This window comes from Oxyura jamaicensis, chromosome 4 (assembly GCF_011077185.1).
Source record: "Oxyura jamaicensis isolate SHBP4307 breed ruddy duck chromosome 4, BPBGC_Ojam_1.0, whole genome shotgun sequence".
Lineage (NCBI taxonomy): Eukaryota > Metazoa > Chordata > Aves > Anseriformes > Anatidae > Oxyura > Oxyura jamaicensis.
The window spans coordinates 2272421-2287384 of record NC_048896.1 but is presented as its reverse complement, the minus strand read 5'-3'; the positions used below and the strand labels follow the sequence as shown (position 1 = coordinate 2287384).

The 14964-nt window shown below is 38.0% G+C and overlaps 1 long non-coding RNA gene across 5 annotated transcripts in view; it reads left to right on the top strand.

The window, feature by feature from the left end:
* Positions 1 to 14964, top strand: part of LOC118166496 — an 87172-nt gene that overhangs the window by 25498 nt on the left and 46710 nt on the right. The window contains exon 3 of one of the 5 annotated variants that reach the window (XR_004750534.1): positions 4854 to 4948. The exons of the other annotated variants lie outside the window; for them this stretch is intronic. This is a non-coding gene — a long non-coding RNA (uncharacterized LOC118166496). The remainder of the gene's footprint in view (positions 1 to 4853; positions 4949 to 14964) is intronic. 5 annotated transcript variants of the gene reach the window in all.

The window sequence follows — 14964 nt, the reverse complement described above, 5'->3', positions numbered from 1 at the left end:
GTGAAATGATGGGGTCAACACTTCCTAGCAGCGTGGCCAACAGATGTAGTGTGGAGATGACAACTGTACATTTTAGCGATCTTTTGTTACCTCAGCACTGACTGATGGCTGTGGAGCTGGAAGCCAGAATGTCAAAGGCCATCAGAAGTCCTAGTAGCCTCTAGATCCCGTTTCTATTAGGGGCTGGGATCACAAAAAAATATGCCTTTTTGTGTAGCTGTGTATAAAAGTGCAGGAAGCATTTTGCAAGAGAATGAGACCCTAAGAAGAAGCCCCATGTGTGCCTTTAGCAAGTTATTATAGCTTGTGCACAAACTTCGGGTTGAAAAGCAAGATTTAAGAGCTGTCAGAATTCATATGTTTAATGTTTGGAGATTTGGTGGTTTTATCTAACAATGAAAGCAGTTATTGACAGAATAAGAATGTGTAGTCTGGCATAAAAATATGACATTAGAATGATGAAAAAAAAAATCTGTGTTGACTTTGCTGAGCTTTTGGTTGGTCCGAGTGTGCAGAAACTGCTTTTATTTCTTTATGTCAGAAAAACAACTCTAATATACCAGGTGTTGTTCTCCCTTCTCTCTCAACCCCTCCCTTTTTCAGAGGCTCACAGCTGTATGATAGGTAATTAAAACAATCACTGAAATGTTTTGAAGCTGTTGTAGCCTTTAGTTGACTTTTAAAATTCATATTTGAAGAAGAATGGTAAAATTAATTTGTATCTGGCTCAGGAAAGTGCTCTTTACTTGAGCAATGGACTTTACAACATTGCCAACAAAAAGAATGAAATTAATATCATACTTGCCTTTATCTAGGGTTATTCTGTTAACTGTTTTATACTGGAAATTAATTTCAATATCATACAGGCAAGTCCTGAACACAGCAGTTCTAGGATACAGTCAGATAGCTTCCTCTTCATAGTCATGGTAAAAAATAATAATTAAAAAGAATTAAACTTGCCAGGACAATTAAATGATTCTGCCTCTAAATAAAGGAAAGAGGAAGTTTATAAGAATGGACTGTAAAATACATAAGATTAAAAAGCATCATTAAAAAAAAAAAAGTATCATGTGGTTATCTTGAAAGAACAGTAATTTTACAGGTTCATCTTTCTACTAAGAAAAATTACCAGAGACTATGAGATGCAGATAATTCTGGATAGGTGTATTTTTGATGCTGAAGCTTTTTTTTTTTTTTTTTTTTTTTTTTTTTTTTTTTTTCTGTGTGTTTCAATTCTGCTTCAGCAGTTGGCTTTATAAAACTTGCAATTCATCCATTATGCTTGGTCTGTTCGATAGGATTTTATTCTTAATATAAAATTCCTTGTTATATATTCTTTTTGATCCTTAAAAAAAACACACCCTTCATCTTTACAAACGAACGTGTTACGTCAGTGTAAAGTGGATCATGGAAACTAAATAGCACAAGTGAACAACAAGCCCAATGAGCAAGGTATATAAAATGTAAGAACATGAGCAAGAAAAACTGTATAACCTAAGAATTAAACAGGAAAGTATTTTTGAAAACATGTTTTATTCTCTCAAACCTTGGAGGTTCCAAATATTCACATATTTATTGATAAAAATGGCTGCATTTGCAGGAAAAATCGTGCTTCAGAAATAACAAAAATATTGCAGGAGAGTTTTAAGCTTCCCCTAGGTAAGTACTGAGTTTGTAAGTCCAGGCAGAAGCATCCCTCAGAGGTCAGGTGCAGGCTCACTTTCCTTGTTCTCAGAAGTATATCTGCCTTACCACACTTCTCTTGGACTGCCTCACAAAATTCCTCTTCTTCCTTTTGGCCCTCCTCCCTTCCACTTTGCTTTGTCCCTCTTTGGAAATTTAACCTTACCCGGCATGGGCATGAGCAGTGACAACTGCCACATACAGAAAATACAAGTTAGGGAGTTGTCAGTATGAATAGAACTGGTTCTGCCATAGAAATTACTAATTTAAAGAAAAAAACATAGGATGATAGATTTTGCATATTCCTCATTGGTTTGTGGGGAATCTTTGCCTGGTGCATATATAAATTTGCACACAGAACAAGTGCTTTTATATAAGTATATCTAAAAATCTGGAAGATACCAGCTAACAGTGGAAACCAAAAATGTCAGTACTGGCAAATCGCCATACTTACACTACCCATTAATTAAAAAGCAACAACAACAACAACAACAACAAAACCCACACAACAAAACAAAACCCACCTATAGTTGTTTGTACAAATATTTCCTATTTGTTAAAGATCGTATAATCTCCTCTTCTTCTTTACTCCTTTGTGAATGCTTCTAACCACACACAGGTACTGCAAAGAAATTTACAAATGAGAATAAAAATAAGACTCAAACACTAATCTGCATCTTTGCTTCAGCACAACTCAATTTGACAGTATATTTTTGCCAGGTGGAACAAAGAGCAATAAATTAGTTTTGAACATTTATGATCTTGCATTATAAAGACTGCAACAGACTGTGTTCAAAATCAATTGTCAGAGTGATGGGGGATTAATAACTCTGGTACTGTAACCTTTTACATATCTGCAGACCGGTTAAGGGCACATTTCAAGATCAGCTGCCATATTTCATTATTGCAACTTATATTTGAAAGACCTTTTTGATGCTTAAAAAAAGAAACAGATTAGTTTTTAGTAGAGCTGGATGAATAACTCATAATTAATAATTCATTCAGTGATTTTTGCCTTTTATTCTGTGGGAAGAATAAAAAAACAGTTGTCAACATTTTTCATGAGTTCTATTGACTAGCTGGTTTTCTAATCAAAACTGGAAATCAGAATTCAAGGTGTGTTACTTATTTGTGATTGATAAGTCATGTGGTATTGGTTTAATTCACCAGTTAACCGAGGACAAGTACTAGGATAATTTCATGATTAAATGTTTGAGGATAGTGTACTTAAAAATCACTTGCCACATGCATGCAAGTTGAAAACCAGTTTTTCTAAGTATAACTGAAAGTAAAAATCCAAATGTATGAAAATCATTGAAAGGAAATGCAAATGAAGCAGGAATATCGCCAAACTAAATTCATTACAGGACTCAAATGAGTTTCTGTAGACTTCTGCAGTATTTTCCAGCTCTAGTTTTTCCTTGTTGGCTCAAGCATGCATTCTGAGAGACGACCACTAAATATTGAGAATAAATATGGGAGCAAGGTATATGAGAGCTGAGGTAATAGGTTCTGTTCATTATCAGTTTTATTGAATTTCTCTAGCTCTTCAGCTATGGTATTGTATTTTACGATAGTGAAACATTTTATAACAGCAAAACCACTTGAACAGTTGTCATCATTTGGCTTTCTCTACCTCTCAGTTGGTGAGTCTGAATCATACCAATGCAAGCTCTACTGGGCTAAGAGGCATGTATGGATTTTTTTTTTTAATTATTATTATTTTTGCATTTATTTTCATATATGTACTTTATTTTGGTTTCTTCCTAAATAGAGGAAAAGTAGTTAAATATTTCCCAACAAAATACACATATGCAATCTCCAGGGCCGTGCATACCATCTAACTGTCATTTCCTTTGATTAACCTTCACCTGACCTCACTCCCTAAGGCAGTTTCAAATCCTTTTGTTCCTCCATTTAAGTATTGCACTCTATCAGGTGAGTACATCTGTCATTAGGGAGCTGGCCATTTTACTAGAACTCAGCAGAGATATTGTGCTGGAAAACTATGTGCAGAATCTGTCACAGATTAGACAACCTGGTCTGATGCACAGGGCTGGTGCTACTAGCTCGGTGTATCCTTTCCAAATGACAACGAAGTAGAGATTGTGCAAATGCAGTTGAAGATAGCTGAATTTTAAGAGTCTAGTTCAATTAATATTATTGAATTTTAAGATCAGAAGAGGATCATGACTGAGCTAAACTGGACTCTTCTGTTGCAACTCCTTCATGTTTTCAGGAAGTGCCAGTTTTTGGGGGATAAAATTACTAACAGAAGAGGGTCAGAGTTAACGAAGCGCCTCCTTTATAGCAGTAGAGTTTGTCAGTTGCCTAGATAGTCTGTTTTAGCATTTTGAAACCCACCAGGTTGGTGTTTGATCTAATTTTTTCCTTTCCAGATAGCAAGAAAATGAAAATTAAAAAGTCCAGAAGAAAGAATATTTCAAAGCAATCTGTGCCTATAAGCTTCAGTCAATCCAACCTGAACTTTTTGTGTGGCTGTTTGCAAGAAATGTTGACGCTTTGTGTCACAGTTTGGTACAATTCTTATTATTTTTAAATCCTGGAAATTTGTCTAGGGTGAATAATGTGAAACAGGTAGGACTCCAATCTGATCACACATTTGGCTGACAGCAATGAAGAGCAAAGCCTACACCGATTCCTTCTTTTATATTGGAGATTGCCTTTTGGAATGATAGTAAAGGCCATGTTTGATGAAGTATCTCTGCATCTCAAAGTAAGCTATCCAGGGGATCCTGGTTGTTCCTCACAGCTAAAGCTGCTTCTAGGCTTAATTTGATTGTTGAATTTCTTATCTTTTCCTGATAGATTAAAATTTTGCTATCAGAATATTTCAGCATTGTATCAGTTCCTATGGTTGATGATCAACTCATCCCTTACCTCAGTCTCTGAAGAACTGAATAGGTCAGACTTCCTTGTTATTTCATCATCAGCATATTTTATAGATGTTATATTATTTCTGTAGATTTTTTTTTGCCATTTCCAGTTTGTCCTTTTTTAACATACAGTTTGAAGTTTAGAGAGCACAGTCTAATTATGCAAACATTTCATGATTTCTACTCAAATTTTGAAGGATCCATTCCTTCTGCAAAGGGTTTATAATCTCTTCTTCAGCTTTTATTCATGCTGGCATTTTTTTCCCATTCCAGTGGGCAAGTTGCTTACATTTTGTACCTCACGTGGAAGCTGACACCGTTACAGCTGCAGAGTGGTGTTTTTAAGAGCTGCCAGCACGCCAGCATCGGTGAGTCTGTACCAGCCAGCAGCATCGAGATCCCTGCCTGGTGCAAACTGGTGTGGTCCGATCACTTTATGACATTTTAACTAATACCTAGAAAAAGTCATTACATTAAGCCACAGGGATTCTAAAATCTCAGTTTTGGAGTAATGTGACCTGGTTCTGTCCCTTTCAAGGTTTTGCAAATGATTCTCCAGAGCAAATATTTTCTATGAAATCCTCTCCAAAAACAATCTGCTTTCTGTGAATGTGCTTTAGTGACAGAGAGGTACTCACCTGATGTACTGAAGAATTTAAATGGAAGAACAAAAAGAAACTGAAATTGCCTTAGGGATTGAGGTCAGGTGAAGGTTAATCAAAGGAAATGACAGTAAAATGGCATTCATGGCTCTTGGTACATTTTTAATCATTCCTCTCTCTTTCTCTCTCCCTCTCATGAAAGGCACGCAGGATGGACAACTTTTTACGGTTGTATTTAGCTAGGGGAAATTTTTATTTTTGTCTTGATTATTTTAAAATGCACTTTCTTTTGGATTTCTCCTGTGGATTTATCTCCTGAAAACTTGTATCACAGTGTCTTAAAATTGTGTGTGGGAAATAGAGAATGTGTGTGGGGGAAGGAGAATGTTCAGAAAAGCAAGTAATTTCTCCCAGAATCTCTTTCATTTTATCGTCTCTTTCTAATGTAATGTATTTTGAGGGATTTCTAGAAGTCATGAATGTAGGGAATAAATACCTAGTAAAGCCAAATATTCATTCTTAGGCAAGTGTCAGGCTAAATGAAGTCCATAAAAGCAACTATTGGAAACAAGAATACTTTCTTTCAGACTGCTAATCTGAAAGTAATTACTCTGTTTTTGAGTGTAGATGTTTCATATGTTTTTTAAAAAGTTATTAGAATAACCTTCATAATTACAATGAAACTTTGAAATCATGCCTCAGTTTGTGGGCTGTCCGTTATATTCTGATTTTGTGTATATGAAAAGGCCCCATTTACAAACCCTTGTTTTCAGAGTTTGGAGTTGTCATTTTGTGCTAGTCACCTTAGATAACTTTGGCATAACTGCAACAGGAACAGGAGCAACTTTATGTAACTTATAACTGCCTGAGGCAGCCTTTAAAAAATGTGAGCAATGCGTTTTTTCCAAGTATGTTTATATAGCTCCCTTCCCCCTGTAATGTAGAGAATCCTAAAGGGTATATATTAAACCCAAACAGCTCTCAACTGTGGTAACTTGGCTGAAGCAAATGTATTCTCCCAGCTCTTTAGATCTTATGCTACGAAGCATCACACATTGGGTACCTTCAGTGATGTGGCTGGGAGCCAGGGTCATGTGAGACCTCAACATGTTAAACCTCCTGAGGGGAATGGGGGACTTAAAGTAAACATATTGCTGGAAACCCATCACCGCTGCAAGTTGCAGTAAAAAGAGTGATGTTTTATATGTATGCTTTCCCGACATCTTGGGGGAAAAAAAAAATATCTGGAACTCATTTCTTTGCGTGTCATTGTGCTGTTTACTGCCGTGATTGCTACTGGTAATGTGGCACTTTTCTGCCTGATCCCACATGCTGCCACATGGGTGCCATATGGGATTTTTGCCATGGAGCTGATGAAGGAGGGAAAGCCCTGCTCCACAATGCAAACAATGCTGCCAAAAGAGCATCAGTCAATTATTTAAAAATACAGAATTGGTCAAAAATGGGAAAAATGTATCTGAATTGTAGTTGAATTCATTTTACCTCTTAACTTAGAACTGCAAAACCCAAGTCCCTACACATATGCAGGTGAACAAAAAGAAACAGCTGTAAAGGCTGAGCTGTGCCCTAGCTCTGATGGCACCACCATCAACAAGCGATTGCTTTTGCAGACACAGATAGATGGGTAACTTGAGCATTTCCATGTTTACAGGACTTGACTGTGATTTTATGATGCTGTAACAATATCAATGTTGTTTATAGACTGGATTTTTCAAAGGTACTCAGCGTCAGCTTGAGCAGCAGGCTATCTCACCTGTAACTTGCCTGTCTTGTAAAAATTCTGTATTAGTAGTAGAAATATAAATAATTCTTGGTGAGCCTTTGGCAAAACAGGGATATCTGTTTAAGGAACAGAAAAGTAAAACACGAGAGAGACCAATTTAAATCAAAACTGAATACCTGAGTTGAAGGCAGAATTAACTACTGACAAGTAGAAAACTGGTAGAAGATTGGACAGAGAAAATAGGGTATTTTTTTCATGAACAATATGACTTCAGATTTTTTTTTTTTCTGAAGTAAATACAAATGAATCATACCAAATCATATATCTACTCTTAAAACATATAATAAAAATATTCGAACTGTTATGTGCCCGCACACCCAAACTATTCAAATAGAGGAAGCATTAAATGGGTCTGAGTATTTTTATTCCAACCATTCAGACTGGTTCCCAGAATTAGTAACTTTCTTCAAAGGTTTATTTTTAAAAGTTGCTAAACTTCTTTAGTGTATCATTTTCCAAAAAAGCAGAATTTACTGGAAAAAGTACCAAGCATAACGGTCAATGAAGAACTGAGGCTGAAATGAAATCTCCCAGATGTGTTGTCTGCACATACTTGATTGCTGTGTGTTTTTCCTGCCTGGACTGGCACTTGGATAATGAGGCTGGGGGTGTGTGTTCAGTCCCATACCCCCCATCTGAGCCCCCCAGGACTACGGGGACCTATCACTGCCCTTCTTGTGCATCTGTGTGTCTGTCTGTCCTGCAGCAGGGCTTGCGGTGAGGACAAAGCCTCTCAGAGGAATGATCCTGGATTAATGTTTCGGGGTTTTGTCCATTTTTCAAAATGGCTGTGGGATTAAATATGAGTGTTTGCAGTTTCCCCTGTGGGCAGAAAGTGGTGCTTTGTGTTCAGTCTTTGCTGAAACTGCGGTAAAGGCAGTGAAGTGGCCGAAGATCAGAGGGGAAGCTCTGCTTGGTGTCTTGTACTTTTGCAGGCTGGTTTTTGCATCCTGTACCAGATTAACAGCACACCTGCCCTGAGAGGGGAATTTCAGTGAGGAAACTCATTTGAGCATCAAAGCAGTATGATAAAAAATGATGGATTAACAGCAAAATCAGATGCTTTTGCATTTCCTTTTACTTTCTGTTTTTGGAACTGGAAAGAAATGTTCTGTGAAACTGTTCTCAAGTGATGTGATGGTGGCTCCTGTTGAAATATATTGGTTGTCTTAGTCCCCCAAGACTTCTGATAAAAATAACTATTTTTGTACCTTATCAGTAGCTTCATCAAGCCCAAATGCTGACTACTATTCGCTGCATATGAGGGATCATTGTATGTCAGTGCTGTACCAAGTGCTGTACAGTGTCTTGTGTACTGCTGTGTCAGTGTCCTGCTGATAAACAGGGGCTTTGTGTCTGGTGTTCTTGGGTTTCCACCTTCATTTTATATTGCTCCACCAAGATGCAGTGATGCTGAGGAGGAAATTCTTGCTACCTAATTTTAAACAGCCAGTGCAGGTTGTTTCTGGCTGTAGCAGAGCACAGCCTCTGCTTGCTGTGAGTCCAGAGGCAATCCTTCCATCGCAGTCAGTTTATTGCTCACCTGGGGGCATGCAGGGCGCAGGTCTGTGGTGTCTCCGCCACAGCTGCTCCCTGCCAGGGCTCACAGCGGGGTCTGGGTTCCTCATATGTGCAGAATCAGTCCCTTCATTCCTTGTAAGGGCTTCTCTGATAAAGCCTTGGCATAATCAACGCTCGCAGAAAGGTTTTGAAAAAGAAACCAAAGTCTGCGAAAATATTTAGCAGTGGGTGGAACTGGGCAAAGGTTCACATGGTCTGAGAGGTTGTCAGTGCTTTCTACAACAAAAGGTTTCACCACGTGCCAAGTCAGCTGGGAGCAAGCTGTGCCATAGCCTTGTGCCTGCTGGGGCATTTGTGGTCAGGTGGGGCCTTCTGCGGCCATTTTGTACTGCAGGTCCTTGCAGAACCAGAAGCGGGAGGTGGCCAGCTCTTTTGTGTTGTTAAGTGAGGTAGACACCCTTTCTGGATTTCTTTCTTCCACAACATGCAGTTAATTTAATGCTTAATATATGCCTGAATGGGGGCTAGCTTCTTTTAGGAGATTTTAGTCTGAAAATGAATTTAGAGCAGTTACTCCTTTGCATTATCTGCTGCAGAAGGATGGGCACTATCTGAAAGAGCAGCTTAAAAATAGTGACGTGTCTTCAGGGGGGTTGTTCAGCAATATGAACCGTGGCAAGAGTTGGCTGGAAGGAGATACCGTTACATTTAGAGATGTTGACCGGATGAGAATCATCGGAAATTCAGGAGAGCAGTAGGTGCCTGCGCAGTCTTGAGAGGCTTTGGACAATTTGCTGTGGCCACCTGTGGTTATTAGTTGAGAAAACATGTCACTATTTTACCTTGGCATCTGTTCAAAGTACTAATTCTGTGGATCAGTGTCTTTCAGATCAAGAAAGTAAAATCCTTTTTTGCCCTTGGTGTCTGAGTAAATTGATATCAAATACTCTAATGAAAAGACAACTGTTGTCAGCAGAGGCAAGCAGCAAGAAAATCTGGGACAGTAGGTAACTTCATAATGTATTCTTCATCCTTAGGGATTTCCAGTGCACTGAGGATTAATTTTTTATTACATCCATATGTGGGGCTTTTCTTAAATACACTTACACTAACAACTTAATACTTTTTTCAATTAAACTATCATAAAATGCTACAACTTTTTGTCTTTCTGTCACTTAGAAGACACTTCCAATGTTGTGAGCATTGTTACTGCCTCGTACTTTTTGTTAAACGAAGCATCTTTTTGCTGTCCAACTGAAGCTGCATTTTTGATCAGAGAGGATACTCTGCACCCTGTTGTGGATACAAGCAAAACAGAAAACAAACAAACAAAAAAACAAAATGCAACAACAACAACAACCAAACCTCCTGGAACTGCACTTCTGCAGTGATTTGTTTGTGAATTCTCACTTCCGTGATAGCTGGATTAGTCTTCTGCAAGTAGACTTCATGTTATATGGACTTTGCCAGAAACGCATCTTTTCCTTATTTTAGTTCCTTTGGTTCAGATTAATTTCACATGCAGTAACTCTATGAACACATTCAAGAAAAAAAAAGGATCATTTTCACCTGCTAGAGTGTTCACATGCTTGACTACAACAGGAGATTGAACAAGAACAAGACAAAGCAAGCAACAATCTTATACCACACATAACAATGAATTGTGCAGACTGTAACAGGTTAAAGCCCATATTTTATAAGTAAGTTGGATTTGGATTTAGGTAACAATGGGTTACAGCCTATTGTAGGAAAGTGGTCAGTAGCTCAGATAGTTTGTAGCTCTCCATTCAGAAATGTAGCAGGTTGGAGAAGAAAAAATAGATAGCATAAGGATGCCTGAGAATTGCTTTTGCACTGAAGAGAGCCTGAAGTGTTTGTGAGGCTATCATCACCTTTGGTAAGATGGATCAGTGTTGCCAGTCACACAATATCACTTCTGGTAGAACAAGGCTTTAGAGGGCTTCTTAGCCTGGGGAATTAGTGAACCATTTTGATTTTGTTGGCACCAACAAGGAAGAGACGCATTGATTTTACAAGACAGCTTACAGAGATCCTCGCAGAGTTCTTTGATTTTGGAAATATCAAACTGGCTACTCATCTTGAAAAATAATAATTGATTTTAAAATGATTTAAAAGCATAATGTTTTTAAGTCCCAAACAAGATGAATTGAGAATTAGAGACGATGTCTGTAGAAGGGGCTTGGGCAGATACTGATTTGCACATACTCCTTGTGAAGGCACAGGGCAGGCTGAAATCAGCATCTGAATTCCTCAGTCAGACTAAGGACAGGTCAATTGAACTGCTGGTATCCACTGGCAAATAAGGCTGCCCAGCTGCTTTCCCATACATTTTCTCTCTGTCTTCTTCACTGAGAGAAACAGGTAAAATCCTTTCTGAGGCAATGTTTATATGAGACAGAATCATCATGTGTCAGTGTACAGAACATAAACTAATCTGAGTTAATCTTCTCTGTTTTCTTCTGCACCTCCATTTTATAAAATAGAATTGGAAGAAAATTATGGTCACAAAACCTGATTTTTGCCTCAATTCTGGTCTTCATACAGAACTACCTGACAATTAATATTTGTGTATACCTTTTGAAATATCTGACCTTTGGGGAGTTGACAGAGCTATAATATTAAGCTTTGTATGCTAGCCTGGCTTTTAAACTCCCTGCCTAGTGGATGTAAGTTCAGTGGATACAGATCTGAAACTTGATTTCCTCAGTATAGCTGCATTAGCATTCAGCTGTGGGTATGTAAGATAATAGTATTAAAAGCAACCTTCCATCCTGTTGTCATGGATGCAGCACAGCCAAATCCTCGTAGCAGTATACCACCAGTCTTTGTACAATCTCATTTTTATCTACAAATTTTAATTTAATTATACCAGAAATTCTTTAACTGTATATAATATATGGTTTTATTTTCTATTTCCAGCATTAAAATGTAAGAATTGAGCAGCTCATGTTCTTTGTCCAATGCTCATTTTTTTGCATTCCAAGTATCTGTCAGTATTAGTTATGAGACTGTGTGAAATAAGTAGCCATGAAAGATGCCTGCTTTTATGACAGAATGAGTGGTTTCATGAATTTTAAAGGAGCACATTTGTATTTTCTGTTCTTGAACTACACGGGCTACTCACAAATATGACAGAAGATAATTGTTTGAGGAATTATGATGCCTTTCAAGATTTTTCAGGATATTACTATTTTCATAATCTTTCATTTATCAGGTTATATGACTTGATTTATTTATGTGTGTAATTTGGAAATTAAAGTACTCCCATTCTGTCAGCATAGGTACATGTTTTCTTCATATAGCTCATACTCCTGTTAGCAAAAATAATGAATGTGCTAATTTTTTTGTCAGTTACTAAAGAAACACGTCAGAATTGGAGGATAGTCAGGTATTATCCTGGACCACGTGAGACAATATGGAACTGTATGTATTGCTCCCTCAATGCCTTAGGATCGCGGCAGTGCGTATTTCAATATATAACACTAACAGTGTCGCCAGGCAGTGCATGTACTGCAGTTTGTTAAGATTTAAATGAATGCATTGTTAGTACTGACTTCAGCAGGGATTTTGTGTGAGTGAGTAAAGGCTTCAAGCCTTTAATTGACTAAGAAAATCTTTTTAGTTGTGATTACAGGGACAGATACTCAGCTGGTGAGAACTGATGGTGCTCCATTGAATCAATTTTCATACCCCGTCTGAAGTCAATGGAGCAGTGCTCATTTATAACCCGGTACCTGGCCCATTATTATAAAAAGACGTTTCAAGACTGGTATTTGAGTGGCACGGTAACCTTTTATTGCAGAGCTGCTTGACTTGTTTTAAAAATTTCATCAAAATCAGTGGTAAAATCCTTGGGCTAATAAATTCAGTGTCATGAGCTATTTTCATTTTGTTAGGAGCTTGAGCGTGGAAACCTATGACTGTGTCCTGTTTACTTGAAAGCATGGTGGTGTATCTGCTGTACTTTTGTATTTAGCATGCAGTTGTCGTTTTAAAAACTAAAATGAAGCATCTCTTTATCTACCCTTCTCTGTTTCAGTCACAAAGTATTTGCATGATTTCTCCTGGCAATATTACCACACCTTCCATCCCGTGCTAACTGTGTAGTAGGATTTTATGGTAAAAATTTCTGAACATCTTTATGTATTATGCATGTTCATAACATCTGAATTTTGTTGCTGAAAATCTCCTCTCAAAATTCTGTGCATGCCCATAATTAAACTGCTCTGAAGGTGCAGTCAGGAAAACCAGGCACCAGCATTATGGAGTGAAAATTAAAGAGGCAAAACATCAGAGTGTCTACTGTATGTGCCTGCTGTTAGACACTCAAGCATGGAGAACAGGATACACCTCTATGGATGGATAGCTTTCCTTATTAAAAAAACACAGTAGGACGCACAGTAGGGGAACACACTAAAACAAGGCTTTGTAGTAATTTCCTTGAAAGAAATTTCCCAAGATAGCAACTTGAAAAGCTTTTAATCTTATGACTAGCTATATAGTGAGTTTTACTGTAGGTGGTATAAAAAAGACCATTAGATTACAGCCGATCTGGTAGGGTTGGTCCAAAGCTCGTTTCCTTCAAGTCCTCCTTCTCCCTCACCCTCAAGAAAAGGCTTAGACTTTCCTTGTACCAAAATAAGTTTTGAATAGATTGGTGTGGATTATAGCATATTTAATAACTTTAAATACACATCTCTCAAGTTTGAGATTAGTTAGTTTCTATTTTCAAGTTAGAAAATGGAGAACCCACCCTTACCATCTGAAATACATGACCAAACTGCTGCAATTGAAGTGATCCATGAGATTAAAGATTCTCCAACATACCTAAATTTGAAACTACTGTGGGGCTTTTCCTACTGTCACTTGTATGTTTGAGCTGATGTCTGGGTCTCTGATGATTTTGGGTCTCTTAACACTGTCCATTTGGAGGAACATAAAAAGTACTTCTCATAAACTCATGAGGAGAGGGCTCTCGTGACTGTGCAGCAGTAGCTCCATCCATGCACAGCAGTGCGCTAGCAGCATGCTTATTGGACTCTCCCTGTCTGTGTTATTTATTCAACATGACTATTAAACTTCAAAGAAGAAAGATCTGGAGGAATTCCCATGCAAATATGCTGGAAGGCTGTTACATGTGTTTTGGCCTCAGCATGCTGGCCTGGGTTACCTGGTACTCCTCAAACCAGCAGGCCTGTGGGCTCTGTTGTGCTGGGTACTTCTTAACGCATCAAGGGCCCTTCTCTGAAGGCCTGCGGCTCTTTGTCAGACCCATCCTCCTGTGTTTTGGTGTCATGACTATGAAGTGCTAGCCCCAAAAGCTCGGTATGGGAAGCTGTAGGTGCAGCACAGGCATTGGAGCCAGCGGGAGCTGAGGGGCTCAGCACCTACATGTGTGTGAGCATCAGTGGAGAAGACTTAACATCTTGTGTGTATCTTGTGTCTGCCACTGAGAGCTGAGAACAAGGAACAAACATGTCTGATAATGTGTTTCACATTGAAATAATTAAAGGGAATTGTTGCTGGAGGGAAATGTGCCTTTAAAAATTAACCCTGACATCTCACTGACAATTTGGCTTATTACAGAGATTCTTTTTTTTTTTTTTTTTTTTTTTTACTAAACTTGATATGCATTTTTCTGCCCCTCAGAAAATGTAGAGCCTTTGAAAACTTCCTTGTATGAGTAGTCTATACTTATGTGAGCAGTCCCATCCATTTTTCACTGGGCTACTCACAGGACTGATGTTTAAAGGATCGGGTCTGTAGTAAATGACACATTCTGCTATGCCCTGGAGCCTGCGCTAGTTATTATTGTTTGAATCTATCTCTTGATTGCATATATTGCAGTCTTCTATCACACAGGGTGCCAGTGTTGAATGTTGCTCTTCAAATAGCCATCAAGCAGCTTGCTTTTTTAGTTCTTATAGTGAAACAAGTCGGTGAAAATTGAAAGTCCTAATTTCCATAAAGCACTGAAAGTTTTAAAACATTATTCTTGTTGGATCTGGAGTATTTGAAAACAAAAGGCATATGGAAGTGCTATTATTTATTTTAAAAAACCTAGGTATGTCTAACAATTACATTCATGTTTTGTGATTCATGGGAAGTAAAAACTGGAATTAGGTATTGGTGTTTAGGAAGTTTGTGTTGATTATTATCATGGCTATAACAGTTATTCAACAGTTCAAAAATTGTGCCATTTTTTTATTGGGGTGAATTCCAGTATTTTCAGTTTGCCATCTGATCAAAATTTGTTTATCCAGGTTTGGAAAATTTTGAGTTTCTCTGTTTGTTTGATCATTTTCTAACTAATGTTAAGCTGCATTTAAATAGTATAAAAAAGCATGTGAGGTGGCAGGATTGGAGGCCTGATTTTCAGGCTGCTTTCATCTGTTTGATGTTGCTTGAACTGCCTCAAATTGTGAGCGTGTGTGTG